Source organism: Vipera ursinii (assembly GCF_947247035.1).
Source record: "Vipera ursinii genome assembly, chromosome: 1".
In the NCBI taxonomy this organism is placed as follows: Eukaryota; Metazoa; Chordata; class Lepidosauria; order Squamata; family Viperidae; genus Vipera; species Vipera ursinii.
In genome coordinates this window covers 80,702,817-80,722,801 of record NC_139512.1, presented here as the reverse complement: position 1 = coordinate 80,722,801, position 19,985 = coordinate 80,702,817, and the positions used below count along the sequence as shown (strand labels likewise).

At 39.5% G+C, this 19,985-nt stretch overlaps 1 protein-coding gene across 1 annotated transcript in view; it reads right to left on the bottom strand.

Moving 5' to 3' along the window:
• The window catches only part of LRRC4C (leucine rich repeat containing 4C), an 89,179-nt gene extending 69,412 nt beyond the window's left edge, over positions 1-19,767 (bottom strand). Inside the window, exon 1 of the mRNA XM_083353755.1 lies at positions 19,665-19,767. The gene's annotated coding sequence lies outside the window, so the exon portion shown is untranslated. The remainder of the gene's footprint in view (positions 1-19,664) is intronic.
• Between the last annotated feature and the right edge of the window lie 218 nt (positions 19,768-19,985).

Sequence of the window (19,985 nt, the reverse complement as noted above, 5' to 3'; positions counted from 1 at the left end):
TCCTACATACTCAGGAATACTTACTCATACTTGTAAAAACATACTTGGATTTGCTATCTTACAGCAATACTTCACTTCAATGTTCAATTTGATCAAGCAAAAACAAGACATGCTGGAGGTGACTTTCCATGATTATTTGCAACTTCTGCTTTCAAGGAATACGGGAACTTGCTAACTGCAAATATAAACTCATATAAACGACACATTCCCAAAGTAGGAAATTCTGCAAGAATTTCTTCACGTTAAATATTAGATATGAATTGAACTGATAACAAATATGTATAGAAATATGACTTATAAAATTGATTATTTATTTATTTATTCAATTTGTTTGCTGCCCATCTTGTCACAAGATGACTCAGAGCGGCTTATAATATTAAATAAAACATCATTGTTTTATGTCAAGAAAACAGCGTAAGTGCTATGGATTGGGAGGAAGCAAAAAATAAATAAATAAATAAAGTCAGTGGCAAATAAGGCAAAATATAAAAACAAGATATTGTAGAACACAAATTCTAGCAATTGTCCAGACACCTAGACACTTAAATGCAAGACTTTATCAATCCAATAAATTTTCTTTTTCCAAGAAGCACATTTGTTTTACTAAAATCCCTAACAATATTCACTGAAATGAACAATTGGTGTTGTGAAGGAGAGTAAGGCATTTTTGTTTTTTTGTATTTATCGTTGCAAATGCTGTTCAGGGGTAGCTGGCATTTTGAGAAATCCCATTGTCCAGACTGATCCACATCAAACTGAAACCTCATTTACAAGAAGCCAAGTGGATCCAAAATTGTTCTTCTTGCTCTAAAAAGTACAGTTTAAAGCTTTCAGCTCTGGAGATTCAGTCAATTGTATGGCTTAATAAAGACCAATGAATAAAATGAATTTGGTCAATCTTAGCACAGTTGTTTGTAGCTTTCTACCAAAGCACATATCCAGTCTTTCAATTACTTTTGGCAGCCACTGTTTGCCTGGAAACCTAGACATAGAACAGGAGGGACAGTAACAGGTAAAATAGTTCATTGGCACTAAATACTTCATTAGGACTCCTAAGCTCATTGATCTAGGAAGCTACTAATTTAATCATATTTAAAAGATGTAAATAAGGATTTAAACATAGAAAAATTGTTCCAAAAGTAAGATAGAGCTTGTTGCCTAGAGGTTAAAAGAACTGCCTAATGTGCAATCAGCCCAGGTTCGAATCTCAGAAGGGTATGGTTGACTGATGAAAACAAATAAGTTTGAAATGCATATCAGTCTCCCTTTAATTCTTTGTTAGCAATCTAAAATTTACACACACACACACACACACACACGTGTGTGTGTGTGTGTGTGTGTGTGTATAAAAACTGAAAATATCAGTGTTGATTGCAGTTTTAAAGTCCTACCACTCAGTTTTGGTTGTGTTTCAATAGTTACTGTGAACTAAAATTCATATTAAACAAGATTACTTTTATTCCCTTTGTTCATGCATCAATTTTCCTGCTTTTCCTTTCCATTTTTTTTAAACTCAACATTCTTGTTGCAGTGAATATGAAAACGTTTCAAAACACAGTACCTTTTTTTTTCTAGAATTCCCTGATTAGTCCGCAGCCAAGAGAATTTGCCACATTTTTCTATCTGCCAAACTTTTTCAGGATGACCATGGCATGAAGTGAAATTCAGGAAGTGTCCAAAGATACTGAACTCTGGGCAATGTGATACCAGTCCAGAACTTTGTTCCATACAAGGTAAAGAGGGGTATAGAATTTTTTTCCTCATGTGTTTTTGTTCTCTCTCATTCTGTTTTCTTTCAGTTTCATTGCATAATCATATATTCAGCAGGCTGCAACCACTTGTGTTTCCCGACCTTGGCTCTCAAGAGAAGGCATTACAGGAAATTCTTCAGTTTGGCTTTTTCATCAGTGATGCTAATGGTAAATCTTACCAATGAAAAATTGCTGAGTAATTTGTTTATTTTATTTTATTTATTTATTTAGATTTATATACCGCCCTTTCCCGAAGGATTCAGGGCGGTTTACAGGATATTTAAAAGAAAATCAATACAAAAGCTAAAAACAATTTTAAAAGATTACATCATTCCCTGAGAAAAAATAAAAACTCCAGTTAAAGTTAAAAAATTCTCAGCCTGGGCCAGAAAGCTCGAAGAGCCAGGTCTTCAGGTCCCGGCGGAATGAGCGAAGGTCAAGGGCAGTCCTAAGCTCTACAGGCAGCTGGTTCCAAAGGGCCGGCGCACCCACAGAGAAGTCCGCCGGCAATCTTTAACCAGCGGCACCCTGAGAAGACCCTCCCTGTGGGAGCGCACTGGACGAAGGGAGCTTGATGTTAGCAGCAGGTGTTCCCTCAGATATCCCGGACCCTCGCCATTTAGGGCTTTGTAGGTCATCACCAGCACCTTGAATCTCACCCGAAGGGCAACCGGAAGCCAATGCAGCTCGCGGAGTAGAGGTGTTACATGGGAGTATCGGGAAACCCCCATCACAACTCATGCGGCCGCATTCTGCACCAGCTGAAGCCTCCAGGTGGTCCTCAAGGGCAGCCCCATGTAGAGAGCGTTGCAGTAGTCTAAACGGGAGGTCACGAGCACATGAGTGACTGTGCATAGGGCATTTTGGTCCAGATAGGGTCGCAACTGGCACACCAGGCGAACCTGGGCAAAAGCCCCCCTGGTCACGGCTCCTATGTGATCTTCAAAATTGAGCCGTGAATCCAGGAGGATGCCCAAGTTGCGAGCCCTATCAACGGGGGGGTAACACCTCACCCCCCCATCGTTAGAGATGGAATAATCTGGTTGACCCGAGATGCCGGCATGCACAGCCACTCAGTCTTGGCGGGATTGAGATGAAGCCTGTTTTTCCCCATCCAGACCCGGACCGCTTCCAGGCAACGGGACATCACGGCGAGGGCATCACTGGGTTGGTTCGGGGTGGAGAAAAAAAGTTGGGTATCATCAGCATACTGATGATACCCCACCCCGAAACCATGAATGATCTCGCCCAGCGGCTTCATATAGATGTTGAACAGGAGGGGCGAGAGAACCGACCCCTGAGGAACTTCACAAATGAGAGGATCGAACTCAGTCCAGATAACATGCTCAACACCGTCCGATTCGTCCACGTCAGACTCTGCCCAGTCAGAGTCCAAACCGGCCCAGATCTGAGCGATTTTGTCCGTCAGATGATGACTAAACTCCTCGGCTCGCCCCTGCAAGGGATCCTCCCTCACCTCCTGGTTAAGAAGGGAGTGAGTCACCCTAAACAGGGCGGCCAGTCAATTATCTGCGGACGCGATGAGGGCAGCAAAGTAATTAGCCTTCGCCGTCCTCATTGCCGCAAGACCTTATAAAGATTCTTAACTGCAATTGGTCAGATTCAGATCGGGTGGATCTCCAACAGCTCTCTAGACCCCGTCTCCGACGCTTCATCTCCCGGAGCTCCACAGAAAACCATGGAGCCCAATGGGATCTGTGCCGGGTCAGGGGTCACAAGGGTACAACACAGTCGAGTGCCTCAGTGGCCGCCCTATCCCAGGCATCAACCAAGGCATCAACTGGGCTGTGAGTGAGGGCGATGGGTATAGACCCAAGCGCCATCTGGAACCGTTCTGGGTCCATTAGGTGCCTGGGGCGGAACCACCTGGTCGGTTCTGCAGTCCAGCAGCCGGGGGTAGCATAACGGAAGACCAGCCGCAGGAGATAATGCTCGGACCATGACAGGGGAACAATGACCAGTGAAGCCCCTCCCAGATCATCCAACCACTGTCCGGACAGGAACACCAGGTCGAGAGTGTGACCCCCCACATGGGTCGGGTCCTGAATTACTTGGGTCAGGCCCATGGCTGTCATGGAAGCCATGAACTCCTGAGCTAACTCCGACGACCCTCCCAGTGAAGGCAGGTTGAAGTCACCCAGCACCATAAGCCTGGGGAACTCCACCGCCAACCCTGAGAGGGTGTTGAGCAGCTCGGGCAGGGCTGTTGCCACACAGCTGGGTGCCAGGTATGTGAGCAACAAGCCCATCTGAACCCAAGGGCCCCATCTCAGGAGGAGGGTCTCACTCCTGCCAGTTTGGACAATGGTGGTCTCCCGCGGACATAAAGTCTCCCTGATAACCACCGCCACCCCTCCGCCCCTACCCTGAGCCCGTGGCCGGTGTAGCACATTTCTCTTGGAGAAATGAAAAGGAAGTGGCCCTCCTGATTTATCTGCTTGAAATTTTGGTAGACAATTGGGAATGTCATTTGTGGTCTGTAGAAACAAATCTGTACACAAAAATACAAGCATGCAAGCAAGAATGAAGGAAGGGATGCTATAGCCACTGTCACAAATAACAGCACTACAATTCTGTAGCGGAGATGCAACCCTGATTTATCCTGCTACCAGGTCTGTTGTAAATAATTCCCAATCACTTGATTACTTCTGGAACTAGATAAACTATAACATAAATTTAATCTAACCACAGAAGTAGGTTCTGCAGCCATCTGCAGTACAGCAGTCATGGGGGGAAAAAGAGAATCTTTCAAATGTCAGTTCTAAAGCCGATTCTATATGTTAATTATTATTCAATTATTCTGAAGTGTTACTTAAAAGTTGTCATGGTTATTTCAAGGACTCTTTCTTCCAAGCAATATACTTAGAAGTGCTTGAATAAATTTGAAGATCAATTAAATTTCCGCCTTCTTGATCCAGGTATTGTTTATTCTGTACTAGTGTATTTTATTTTTAAAAAATCTCTTAGAGGTGCTATGTATTGAATAAATATACTTAAATGTTTCATATATATGCTGATACTCTTGCAATAAAAAATACAGAAACCAATAAATGTTATTAAATTAAGACATCAACACTGATGTATTTCAAAGGGAACAAATAAAACCAAGCTGTTGTATAGAGAAAAGCATACATTATATAAAATATCTATTTTGTTTCACTTTATGTTTTTTGTAGTATTTAATGTAGCAGTTCCATTTCGGTCTTATATATAAATAAGGCATCATTTCTTCTGATAGTTTTGAGAAAGGAATTAGATCTTTTTAAAATATAGAAACTATTTAATGAAACTAAGGATTTAAAGCACAACATATCTAAATTCAGTTTCTGCTGAATAGAATAATATTGTTCTCTGAATGGAAGATATGTCACCAATATTTTTAATTGTAAATTTGCTTAGTTTCAAAATCAGAGAATTATTTTGTGTATTCCTCTTTATTTGCTATCCAGGTTTACAGCTATCTGTATATTTTGAGTTAGTAATTTCTATACATTATGGAATATGTTCAGTTAAATATGTTTTACCATTTATTTGCTATGATTTGCTATTCAAGAAAACATTATTTGCAACCAACGCTTTGAGATCAGTACAGTTAAACATTTCTTTATAGACATACCACTTTCCTCCTCTCACCAATCTAATACTTATTTCTTTAATTATTTTTAGTTCTTGCAGCCTAAGGTCCTGAATAAAGAGCTAGGAAAAATGTTATCAGTCCTTTCCATAACTGATGTTTGCTTATCTTGATTACTTTTGTAAGAAAAAGCAATAATAGCTAGATGTTGTCTTTGCAAAAATCATACATTTGAAGGGACCCTCTCTAAGAAATGTAATAGGGCTTAGATTTATACATCTTTGCAGCCCCAAAGTCAGGCTAGCTAGCAGTTTTAACCACAAGAATTCACACAAAACTGCTTGTTTCGGTTTATGCTTATGCATTAAATTCAGGAAAGCAGGAACTGTGGATTAAGCAAAATCGCATGTATTGCTACTAGAAAAACTAACTTAAAGGGCAAAGATAATGTCAAAAGGGGGGGAGTAGGTAAGGTGTGGGAAGGACTGTAAAGGTAGGGAAATTCCCCAAAGGGGGGAACTAGGTGTTCCGGAAAGATTGTGAACTATGTGATCCTCATCAAATGGGATGACATGGGAGGGACTTGCACTTCGGGCCAAAGGAATAAAATGCTGTTGAAATCTATCTTTGGGTGCTCCTACTTGCTAGCCACCCACTCTTGCAAGAACGTATTTTCAATAAACTGCTTGCTGCTTCACCTAATGACTCTGTCAAATTCTTGGAAGCTGAGTGTGTTTCTCACACTTTGGGACTTGATAAAAGCCTGGCTGAAGTGAAGGAGATAACTGCTGGCAAGGCAAGCTACTACATATAAATTGGCAACAAACTCCACACTCATTCGCAGATGATATTACTGAGTTGGGTTATGAGATGTAGGAAAGCAAATAACCTCTGCTCAGAGACCCTCAAGAAGTGCTCTCCACTGAAGCAGAGAATATGGAATCCAGCTATCCAAAATGATAAGAGTCAAGTCTCCCATTCTTTTTTATAGTACAATTGTTCCTCCTTCCTAGATTGTCTCTAGTTATACTTTTAACATCATGTAAGTACCACATAAAAGACTATCTACTTTGGCCTGGACTGGAGTACTGTTATGTAGATATCTAAGGCCCTCATACAAAAGTCAAACTTTTTTGTTTATCTTAGAGGTAGAATCCATCCCACATAAATATTGATTGATTGCTGATCTTAATAAAATAATTGCTAGGAGGGTCTGTCCATGTGTCTCCAAGCAATCGTCCCTTCCCACCATGCCTCCCCAGCACTTAGGAATGGTCCAACCTGTCCTTCGATAAAAAGTCGCACGAGAACATTAACTTACATTAAGTCAGAACTCTGAACATTTGATCCAATCAAGTAATATCAATACATGCTGGAAGTAGTTCTCTAGAATAGAATAGAATAGAATAGAATAGAATAGAATAGAATAGAATAGAATAGAATAGAATAGAATAGAATAGAATAGAATAGAATAGAATAGAATAGAATAGAATAGAATAGGAATAACAGAGTTGGAAGGGACCTTGGAGTCTTTTAGTCCAACCCCCTGCTCAGGCAGGAAACCTTATCCCATTTCAGATGAATGGCTGTTTAGTCTCTTCTTAAAAACTTCCAGTGTTGGAGCATTCACAACCTCTGGAGGCAGGTTGTTCCACTGATTATTTTTTCTAACTGTCAGGAAATTTCTCTTTAGTTTTAGGTTGCTTCTCTCCTTGATAAGTTTCCATCCATTGCTTCTTGTCCTGCCTTCAGGTGCGTTGGAGAATAGCTTGATTCCCTCTTCTATGTGGCACCCCTGAGATATTGGAACACTGCTATCATGTCACCGCTGGTCCTTCTCTTCATTAAACTAGACATATCCAATTCCAGCAACCGTTTCTTATATGTTTTAGCCTCCAGTCCCCTAATCATCTTTGTTGCTCTTCTTCAGTCTAAAGTTTTCAAAAATCATCTCCAAAAAGCCAGGCAATGGAAGAGCTAAATGTAAGACCATTCATATGAAAATATTGCTCCATTCTCTGTTCCAGCTAGATCATTTATACTAAAGATAGGATTTTAGGACAAGGGATAGTAACATTTTTTGCTACCTGTTTCAATACTGATCCAAAATAAGAACTATTGAAAGAAACTGTAAAGATGATAAGGACAAGGAGTGTTATCTGTCTATGTATAACTTTTATTGTTTTATCAATTTATAAAATACAAAGAAAAATAAAAATAAGAAATTAAGGGGGGAGAAAGAAAGGGAGAAAGAAAATATGAGGTACAAGGGAAGAAAGAAAAAGGTGTTGACTTCTGACTCTTTTTAGCACAGTATAAGATAGCAACCTTACAACGTCAACTTTTTACTTTTACATCTGTCGTGCCCTATTGTAGTTCAAATCTACACTTTTAACTTTAGAGTAAAACAAAAGGAAGGAGGAATATACAGTCATTGGTATTTTTAAAACAATAATGTAGAGATTGGTGTTCAATCAGGTTCTCAGATTCCATACACACTTACAAACATAACCTGAAAATATGACTGGTTTTTCAATAAAACAAACAATATAGAAAATGTGCATTAAAATTCAGGATACCACCTTAACATCAGGTGGAACAAAACAAAAAAATCTACATTTTACTGTATAAATACATTTCTGTGCCCAATATTCTGCTCTTACTTTTGCCTCATGAACTATCTTGGAGAAATGCCACATTATCGTAATTATCAATCCTTCAATTTTAACCACAACCGGCAGAGTGGACTACTCCTTAACAGGTGATAATGACAGCTCCAGATAGAAAGACAGTAACTCACTTGCTAAAATCACATTAGCTATAGAGAAGAAATATCTAATCTAATATCTAATCTAACAAAACCCACAACTTTCAGAGATAAGTAAGTGCAGAGGTTTTGTTTTCTACATTCCACACATTTACTGGTATGATTAATTGGGTCTGGACTTCAATAGCATTTTTAGAAGGTCACACACAGCGTATTTCTGTTATAGCTCAATATCAGAGAAACAAACAAACAAACAGTTTAGTTTAGCCAACTAAATAAGCCAAGAATATATATCACCTCTATCAGAAAGAAATTCCATAGCTTGTCATCAAAATAAATTTAATTTGTACAGTCAATTCTTAAAAAAAAACTTCACCACAATCAGTTGGTGGCAATCCAACCTACATGCTAATATCATTTCTGCAGGATCCAATCTGGGGTCAGTCACTGGGGCAAGAGGTTTAGTCTTCTGAGATTTCGTGCTGGAGTCCACCCTCAGCGAACTTTTCTCTCACCAAAATGTTCATTTCCCTTTCCTCTCTTTTGTTCAGTTCTACATGATTTTTTTCCCCCAAAACTGAGTTATTAGAACTTTTTTGGTAACTTTTTGTTTTTTTTAAACCAAACAAACATCATGGCATTGTTTTATTTTATACATTTTCTTAATTATTAATGTCATATTTATATTGTCCAATGATGCCACACACTAATATGATTCTTTCAGTCAGCTTTCTAGTGTGATCTCTCTTTTTCTTGGATAGTGCCACCAATACCTTGGGGAGTACCTGCGGCCGGCGTCAACTTCCCTCCGCCCAGTACGCTCCCACAGAGAGGGCCACCTCAGGGTGCCACCAGTCAAAGAATGTCGACTGGTGGCCCCCAGGGGGAGGGCGTTCTTTGTGGGCGCGCCAGATTTATGGATCCATCTTCCGGTCGAGCTCCGGATGGCGCCTGACCTCCGCTCCTTCCGGCGCGATCTTAAAACCCACCTTTTTGAACAAGCCGGCCTGGCCTGATGGGATGGGGTTGGGTTTTATAAATTTGTTTTAACCTTTTTAATGTGTTCTAACTTATTCATGGGCATTGTTGTTTAATCATTTTTAATTTTTGTATCTTGTTTTTTAATATGTATTGCCCTGTTCACCGCCCTGAGTCCTTCGGGAGAAGGGCGGTATACAAATTAAATTAATAAATAAATAATAAATAAATTTGCACCCCATTGGTATTTCTATGAAGTTTGTCTTTTTCTTCCAATGTGGCTCATTTGGCACAGGGGTGGGGATTAGATTTGGCTCCCTTCTCATACTTCTTAGCTCCATGGAAATTAAATAGAAATTGAACTGAAAGTTCCCAGTTTCTGAAAGAACGTGTATCATTGATGGGTCTTTGTATAGTCTGCTAAGGATTTTTTTTTAGCCTTATATCAATTTTGTCTGCTAAGGTTTTAGTTTTTGCTACCCAGAAGAAAAGTTTTTATTTCTAGTATCTCTCCAGCCTCTTATATTATCCCATTTTAGGACAAATTTAAATGCCTAAATTTCATATATAAAGAAGCCAAATCAACAATTAGCTTATTATATATTACTGAATACCTTAAGTCAGGGGTGTCAAACTGCCGGCCCATGGGCCGGATGCATCTCATGGAAGCCGTGCCAGTAAGGGGAAAAAAGTCACGGTATGTCACAACACGTCACGTGATACGGCGAGTTTGACACCCCTGCCTTACATGGTATACATTCCTTTTTAAAAATGAAGATCTTTAATTCATACAAATGAGACCTGCAAAAAGTAGAAAATAGTCCAAGGGACCACAACATACTGAAATAATTCTCAAGAGAAGCCATACTGTATAAGGAGTAACCCTATTTCTTCAGGGTCTGATGCTATGATGATTACATTTTATTAACTCAAGGAAAACCATTAAGGTCTATATTTCTAGCATTTAAATTTAGAAGCTGCCCAACTCATGCAATTCTGGAGGAGGAGGAGGAGGAGGAGGAGGAGGAGGAGGAGGAGGAGGAGGAGGAGGAGGAAGAGGAGGAGGAACATTCAGCAAAAAGCAAAACAAATAAAAAAAACAAGAATATTACCAAAAACAATCTGATGGGTGCTTCATAGCCATCCCATCAGCTGGTCTGGGAAGGCAAAGGCCTTTGGAATTTCATCAGGGTAAGAGCAATGCAGAAATTGTGGGGGACTGATGTTCCAGAGGGCAGGTCCGACCACAGACAAGCATGTTTCTTAGGTCCCAATAAATGGTATTGTATAATCAAAGGTAGTTGGAATGTGCCCACTCTATCCAATCTTACTAGATGAGCATAAACTACCGTTATTGGAGATAAGTGGTCCCCTCAAATAACCAGGCCATAGGTTCTGAAGGACTTTATAGGTAACAACCAGCATGTTGAATTGTACCCACAAGCAAGTTGGTAACCAGCACATCTCACACTGCAGCAATAGTGCGGGCATGCTATGGATATACCATAGCATGCCCATCACTGCCTGTGCCTCTGCATTTTGAACTGGCTATAGCTTTTGAGTAATATTCAAGGACAGTCCCATGTGTAGCATTTGGGGAGTGACTAGAGCATGAGTGATTGTTTGAAGGGCCTCTCAGTCTAGGAACAATACAACTGGCTCACCAGAGAGATTTATGCAAAGATAATTGTTCTTATCTTTCGGACTGGATTTCATGGCCTCAGTCCCTAAGGTCTGAAGTGATGGTTACTTTATAAGTAATGGATGTGGAGAGTATAAGATAGGAATTTTCTCTATGGAAATACATCTGACAATATCAACAGAAGCAGCAGCAGCAGCAGCAAATCTGAGGAATAAAATCTGAAGCCACTTGAGTAAGATGTACTATTAGGCAAATCATGTATGAATATGTAAGTTCAACCTAACACACACAGACACACACACACACACACACAAACAAACACAAAATCCCATGTATAATCTTCAATTCCCTAAGGAAAGAATGTGTGAGCGAGGGACCGGGGTGATATATCAAACTTGGAAAACACCCTCTGTCCTGTATCTCCTGCTTCCAACAGAAGACAAGAGAGTATGCACTGACTTCAGTTAACCCAGATGTCACCAATTTTGCTTCAAAGCTTTGCCTGCTTTCTGCTTCTTTGGCCACTGCTGCTTAGCAACCTCCACAGAGCTTTCTTAGTCTATATTTATTCTAGAGGAATTTTATCCCTACCACAGCCTCTCTCCTTTTGGAAAGCCTATAACAGATTTGGCTTTTCTGTTGTTGCTTTTCTGCAAGAAGAAAGAAGTGTTTGTTCTTCACCTTTTAACATTGGACCCTGTGTATTTTACTGCCCCTCTTTAAAAAAAAACAACCCAACAGTGCATTGCCAATAGCAATACCAGCTACTTTCTATTTGCTGGGGATCTGAAAAGGTTGACACCCCCATTACTTTTTTGGTGCCCATACTCTATTAGGATAATATTCTGGTTTTCTGTCCCATTTATGGCTTGCCACTGCCTCATCTGGAAATAAGACTTGCCCTTTTTAGAGCACTTGATTTCAGCTGAGGACTTTTCATTATCTTGGAATATCTTGTGCTTTGTTATTGCTTCCAAGTCGTCATGCAGTTCCTGAGTAATAGGCATTGGGGAGAGGGAATGAGGGAGAGGGTGAGAGATTATGCCGCATCACTGACTCACCGGCAGATCCTGCATCGTGCGCAAGGTGTAAGGGAGAAAAGCCTAGAGCTTTATTTTGATTCTGCCTTTTCATCAAAAGGGACTGTCCTTTGGGGGAATGGGAAAGAGATTCTTGGGGTACAGATAAATCCAGAGTGAAACAAGAGATGGGGAAGGCTAGGATGATACCATCTGGCAAAAACACAGAAGGAAGTGTGGGGAAAGCATTCAAGACCTGCACAATGCTGTCTCCTCTGTTTCCATCCTTCTCCTCTCCCCCAGGATTTTTCCCTGCAGCCTTTAAGCAGGGAGATACCAAGCTTTCATGGCAGTGTGAAGCATGGCTATTAATAGAGTGCAGCAATTGCCTTGCCTCATTAGATAGGGGTGAAAGGAAAGGCATTGTGAAGGCAGGGCCAAAAAATGCAATCTTGTTCTCTCCTCAGGCCCACCCCATGAGACTAAAAAACATGGGTTCACACTGAGAAATGTGGAGAAATCCTACCTTCTGTAAGGTTGGGTGGAACTGCCGTTAATTTGCTTATGAAGGCCAGTGATAAGTGTTAGTCACAATGAAACAGCTAATTAGAAAATAAATTTTGAACTGTAATTGATCTGGAGAGCTTTTCCCTTGCATATAAATATATTGGCTCTTGCACAACCCCCCCCCCCAGTTTGCATTTAAAAAGGGCACGCATTTTCTGTCCAATGTGACACAACGATTCCGAAGTATAAAAAGTTACGCATGCATGCAGAAGATGGTTCAGAATATTCATTCAGATGCTTTTCTTAAAAGGGTGTGCTGTCTCATGGAGAAAATGCATTTTGTTGAAATCAAGATACTAAATGTCAGGGCATAAATACTAGCAGGGTTAGGTTAGGATGGGAGATCCCTAGGCATTAAGAAAGCTGTAGGCTAAACTGGGGATGTGAAAAAAAATATCTCAAAGGGATGCAATGGCAAATCCCTTCCAAATTGTTGCCCAGAAAGCTACATGTCTGTGTCCTTGAAGTTACCAAGAATTCAGCTTCAATTAGAGATCTTTTACTTTTGTTTCAATATGAAAAGCAACAAAAAAATGGAAGAAAGCAGGAGTCACACTAGATCATTATAAGCCACTGGGAAAGATGGACAGAGTAATATCACACCGCTGCCATATATAGAAACTGAAAGAGGTATTGTGGTGAAAGAACAGGACATGATTCTCTGGAAATAATTTCTACTTTTGGAGATTGGTTTCTAAATAATAGGAACTGATTGTTCCAGTTCACCATTCTTTGGTCAGACTTGAGTGAGTATCTGACCACTCTAGCAAGGTTTTAGAGAAACTGGAATAGGTTCAAATAAAAAAAAGAGGAGATAAGCAGAGGATTACAAATTAAATTCTAGGAAGACAGATGGAAGGATTTTAGCATACTTGGCCTTGAGAAGAAAAGACCATGGGATGATATGATAGCATTCATCAAATAAATAAAAGATGCCACAAAGAAGGTCATAATGATCTCTGAGTGGAAGACATGGATTAATGGATGTAAATTACAGGAAGGAGATTCTGATTAAATGAGAAACATTGGAACATTGGAATCAATTACCCAGGGAAGCAGTGGGCTCCCTTATACAGGGTATGTTCAAGCAGAGACTATATAGCGATCTTTCATCTTTTAATTTAATTTAGATTCCTGCACTGATGACCTATATACAATATTTTCATCTCTAGGATTCTATAATACAGACGCTGAACTGAACATCACTCAGTTATTTGCATGTATGGTGATGGAAGAATCTAAAACTGATTTTCCCATGCAAACAAGGCAAGCGAGAATTGAAGTAGTTATGTAAGTAATATTTAACAGCAAACTGGAAATGGAAATCAATGAAATTACTGTTTTAACTGCTTTTCAGTTAATAGTTAGTTCAGAAATGTACAGATCAGGGGTAGGCAACCTTGGCTCTTTTATGACTCGTGGACTTCAGCTCCCAGAATTCCTGAGCCAGCTGGCTCAGGAATTCTGGGAGTTGAAGTTCACGAGTCATAAAAGAGCCAAGGTTGCCTACCCCTGGTACAGATGCTGAAGATATTTTACTGCCACAGCAAGAGTAATTGTTGCATACAGTTACCACAGCACTGTAAAAAAATGGAAAAAATCTGAAGAATTCAGCCCATTTGGGAGGACCATACTTTTTTTTTTTTAAAAAAAAAGAGATTTAGAAAACATTCACTTGCAAATTAGGAACAGACAGGAAATAGTGAAAACAAAGATCTTATATAAATTTTACAGAGAATATATTGCACAGACATAGCACACATAAATATCTTATCTATACAAGTATGGGGGTGGGGGCATTTCTCCTGCTCTTTTTTTCAAGCTGTTGAAGACAATTCATGATATTCCTTCACTGACTATCCAAAGTTTCATATGTAAATTAACTCTGACATCTCTCATGTTTTCGTCCTTACTACAACAGTCATGGTTTGGTACAAATTCTTCCAGTTAGCTTTGGTTTATGGATCCTGATATAAAACTAAGAAAATGCAAATCAGTTCGTATCATTCTGGGGATTAAGAGATATAATCTGCAATTGCTCAGAACTCCTGTTGTTAGATGGGATGGTAAAAGAAATTTAGATCTGTCTTGTGAAGACGCTGGGAGAGAAGAAACTGTTGCTCAGCCCTGAGAGATTTGAACATGTGAGGGGGAAAAAAAACAACACCTCAGAATAGCCTCTCCCTTCCCCTACCCCCTTAATCTTGTTGTTCTTAAAAAGGGAAAGAAAGATTTTGGACTTAATTCTAAGATTCTGTTAATATGGTCTATAATGATAAAGTAGCATTTTTGGAATCTCTGCTGCATGTGCTATTGACATGGCCTACCTCAAAGGGCTGACAGGATGTTGGCTTGGTTAAGTAACTGAATCACTACTTCAATATGCATTATACAGAACATCAGAATTGGAAGGGACCTTGGAGGTCTTCCAGTCCAACCCCCTGTCAAGCAGGAGACCCTATACCGACTGTCACATTCTTTTCTTATTAAAATGGGACCTAATCTCACTATAGCATTTATAGACTGATATTGTTTGACAAACTCAACAATATTTTTTTTATTTTTTTTATTTTTGGGACTTATATGCCGCCCTATCTCCCGAAGGACTCAGGGCGGCTAACAACAATAAAAATACAATAATACAAAAGTTAAAAAAGAATTAAAATAGCAGCCCCAATAATAAGTTAAAAACATTTTAAAAATCCCTGTCAGTCCAGGTCAGCCTGATGGAAAAGGAATGTTTTAAGGCCGCGGCGAAAGGACCGGAGATCCGGGGCCATCCGGAGCTCAAGGGTAAGTTGGTTCCACAGGGCTGGCGCTCCCACAGAGAAGGCCCTCCCCCTGGGGGTCGCCAGCCGACATTGTCTAGCCAACGGCACCCTGAGGAGGCCCTCCCCGTGTGAGTGCACTGGGCGATGGGAAGTCGTTCCCGGCAGTAGACGGTCCTGCAAATATCCTGGGCCTAGGCCACGTAGGGCTTTAAAGGTAAGTACCAACACCTTAAATCTCACCCGGAGGGCAACTGGTAACCAATGCAGCTCACGCAGGAGGGGTGTAATATGGAAGTATCGGGATGCTCCCATCACTACCCGCGTGGCCGCATTCTGCACCAGCTGGAGCCTCCGGGTGGTCTTCAAGGGCAGCCCCATGTAGAGAGCATTGCAGTAATCTATATGGGAGGTAATGAGTGCGTGAGTGACCGTACATAGGGCATCTCGGTCCAGATAAGGGCGCAACTGGCGCACCAGGTGAACCTGGGCAAATGCACCACACACAAAAAAGGAGAAAAACACTAATTGTGATAAAAACTATAGCTTTATATCATAGAGTTTGACAGAAGGGGCATGGGGGCTTAGAGAAGGTCTGTACTCTGGTGGTTTACATTCTAGCATTATGTGACAGACTGAGCTCCCATTACTTGTCTCAACTTCTGCCAACCTAGCAGTTTGAAGGAATGTTATATGCAAGTAGATAAATAGATACTTGGTGGGGAAAATGGCACCTCAAGTGGCAGTTTGAATTCAACAGGGGCTGGATCTGCCTAAAGGCGACACCTGAATGCAAGTTGACTTTGGAGAAGCCCCAGATGACACTGCTGAAGGCCGATAAACCTTCCTAAGTGTGGAGCTAGTTCAACTCCTGTGGTACACTCTGGATACCATGGTCAGAGTAAACTGAATGAACTAGCAGCCATTAGCAGTGAAACAACTACTATGTATTAACACTGTAGTCTCCTGGATAATGTGATATCACCATATGCTAAATAAATAATAATGGAATTCAACTCAAATACATTAACACACATAATCACATCTCCACCCATTGATTTAATATGTGGAATGTTCACCTATTGCCAAAATGAAATATCCATGGGGCAATTCTCTACTGAAACTTTACATTTTTATTAGGTTCGCCCATTAAATAGACAGAAATATCCACGGGATAATCCAATACTAAGACCTTATATATCTATTAAAAAGAATGGATATGAAGGATCTGTGCTTCTTCCTGAATTTAGTTCTCTGAATCTGAGCAATGAAGTAAATTCTAAAGTACAGATTATGAGGGGACTTTATTTTATTTTTATGAAGTAAAAACTATGCTGCACAATCTCCAAGAATAGGAAAGCTTGGGACATACATTATGCTGTGATCTCCAATCAAGAAGTGATGAGAATTATAATTATAAGGAAAGAGCAAGAGAGACAACTTTTGTTTTATGCTGGCCCTTGCTGGGTTTCAGCGCTAGTAAAAGGTACTGAAATTAAACTTTGATGGCAAGAACACATCTCATATCTGCTGTTTCTCAAGAAATCTTTGAACTTTTGATAATAACCAAGCATGTTGTAACTTGAAAGGAAAAAAAAACCCTGTTGTTCAGTACTTTTTTTAAAAAAAATTCCATGTTTTAAATAAAAAAGAAACAGTTAAACATCTGTGAATTCTTCCTCCTTAAACCAATACTGTTGAATAGGAACCCAACGTCCACTGAGATGACTTTGTATAGGACCATGACTACAAAATCAGCAGCACCTCAGTCAAGGTACTAATCTTGACACAAGGCAAATCTATGTTTACTGATCCTACATTTACAACTCTAGTGGTGGGAGGCAGATTTGGTTAACTATTCATAGAAGCAACATAGAGTAGTAGGAATATGGTATGGTATACCATATATTAATGAATGACAGTTTTTAATAATTCTTGCTTTTGGCCATGCTTCTTAGTTATAATTCAGCAATATATATAGAAAGCCTCAGGTTGCTTACTCTGAGCAAAGATTGTGAAGGCTTAGAGGAAGATGGTCATATGATTGATTGATTGATTGATTCCATCGAATTGTTATTGATTCTTATGCATAGCAACAGCCAGGTAGGGAGGCTGGCATATGGGTTCTAGATGTTTTATGAATATTATGAAGGATACCAATTTAAAATCTTGAGTCTCTTTTTCTTTGCTCTTGTAAGATCATTATCATTGAAAAATGTAAGTATTCAAAATGGATCAGCTCGATACCTATGTAATCCATATACATGAATAACCCAGACTTCTTTAGCCACTTGCTAAATAATTTTTCTAAAGAAACATATATCCAGGGTTATACATGAATCCATATCTCAAGATAATTTCACTATTGTTACACTAAAAAGCAGTAAAACTCATGTTCTTACCTTGCAAAGATCCTTAAAAGTTATAGCTCATAATAAATATTAGTTGAGTTTTAGTTTGCAGAATCAATGTTGTGTTTTTTTTAATTTAAAAAGCTGCTAAACATTTGTAGTGCCTCTTTGCTGGATCCTTTAATAAATGTACTAATTTGGAATCTGAGTTAATTTATCCTTTTGCATTGCTTGGGGAGTATTCTTCTTCATAAGTCAGACTGCTGATAATACACATTTAGCAGGCTTTCCAGAAAATTAAAGGGAAGCTCAGGAAAAGGAGACTATCTTTGTCTATAAGTATAAACCTTAGGGCTGAATTATTTTGAAGTTATTAATTGACCAAAACCAAATCAGTGGTAATAACATTTGCTTCCTCCCAAGTATATGACAAAGTAGATACAGAAGCCTGTTTTTACTCAAAAGGGTTGGTAGTGCAGACATATTTATTGATGTAAATACACTGATTCTTCTTCTTTCTTGTCTAAATCAAACTTTAAACTGCCAGAATGAAGCCACCTTCTTGGCTTTGTCATTGGCCAAAAGTAAGTAATTATCAGTACATGTTTCTGGTAATAGCTGAGCTATCAGCACATTGCCTGGGCTCCATGCTCTGTACATTCATATAGCATGTTGCTATCTGCTAAGAGCCTCCACTTGAGCATATTGGTTTTACATTTAGGCACAACAACTCTCAACCTATTCAGGTCCTCGAAACAATATAAAGGAGGTCAGATCCTTCAGCCATATCCTCCTTTAATGTTACTCCTTCCTTGATCATCTCCTTCCTCCATCTTTAATTCGATTTTGTTCTTGTGTACCCTCAAGAATGTTCATTCTTGCATAAATATATTGATGATGCAAACAAACAGAAATGTTCACTTTTTCCACTCCTGATAGGCTTGTACAACATAATGAGGTTTTTCTATTGAAGGAGGGGCCAAGGAACAAGGACAACTGAACACAACATAAGGTTTAGATGAAGACCTTTAGTTCATCTAGCCCTGCATTACCAATAAATTACCATTATCAGTAATTTTCAGCATGCAATTTTCCCCCTCAATTTTTCATAGAGATGCTAGAATCTTAGAATCTTTTTTCATAAAAACATGTACTGTGGTACATCACCCTCTTGAGGGAGATGGGCAGCTAAGAAACACGAAATATAAACAAACAAACAAATAAAGTTGGACCTATTATCAATGACACTAATCTGAGGATGAGATAAAGGAGCATGTAAATGCTACAACATAAAATGCTAGTTTCTCTAAGAGATCATCAACCAAATCTGTCAGTATTCTCTACAGATTTCTGTTCCCGTTTAATGTGCATTCCATGCTAGCATCTGCTTCAGATAAAAGCCATCTAATGTGCATGCATACACAAGCACACACACACACAGAGACAGAGTTTTCTGTTGGCGTGGTTTTCTTGTCTGCTTTCCAGGAAGAATTCAAAAACTAGAGATCATACTGAAATACATAAAGATGCAGATGCTGAAATCACTGCCACCAGAGTAGATGATTCAAGAGGAGAAAGTAGCATCAATTGCAGAGGTTTTGTTTCTCATTTCTTAACAACATCATTTCAGAGTCCATCTCAGAGACTTGTGTCAGATCCACAGGATGTCAATTCTAAGCTTTGATGATCCCTGTATTGTTACTCCTTACGCCTTATATTTCAGTGGCTGAACAATCACATCACTAAGGATTGGCTTCATATGAAGCAACATATAATACTTGCTTCAAATGCTTACTGAATTTCAAAATATGTCATATTCTAGTCAAAACTGGGCTCAGTAAGGTTTTCTTCCAAATAAACAATGTAGCTACAAAACTACACTGTTTTGTTTTATTGCGTGTGCGTGTGTGTGTGTAGAGAGAGAGGGGGGAGGGAGGGAGGGAGGAGAGAGAGAGAGAGAGAGAGAGAGAGAGAGAGAGAGAGAGAGAGAGAGAGAGAGAGAGAGAGAGAGAGAGAGAGAGAGAGAGAGAGAGAAGCATTAAGAACATTTTTTTTCCTTAATGCCAAATTGCCACTAAATTAGGATGGGCAGGGGCTCTCTCATAATATGAGTAAATGATTTATATATGTCTATACAACCGGTATGATAAAGTTGGGACATTATATTATGTACGGCAATTAAACAAGAGATTTCATAGAAATTGCTAGAGTAAGCAAACAACCTACCAGAATACTTAGTCCATCTTCTACCCTTCTTAATTCCTGGCCCGTAAAGCAGGTATTCTAGAAGTAATTCTACTTGCTTGAGTCACACACACAAAGGACTTCTTTTGGGGGGACTAGCAAGACTGAAGCCAACCCGCTTGTGTCAAAGTGCCAGTCTTTCTTCATAGTCTTAATCTGTTTGAAACAGGAAGAGAATATTGAGTTCAATATTGTGTACAAAATAATATTCACTGCAAATTGTATAAGAATCCATAAAGACTGAATTATATTTGTATTTGATCAAGGAAGGAGGAAGTTTCTAACTTGGCGGAGATGGCAAAG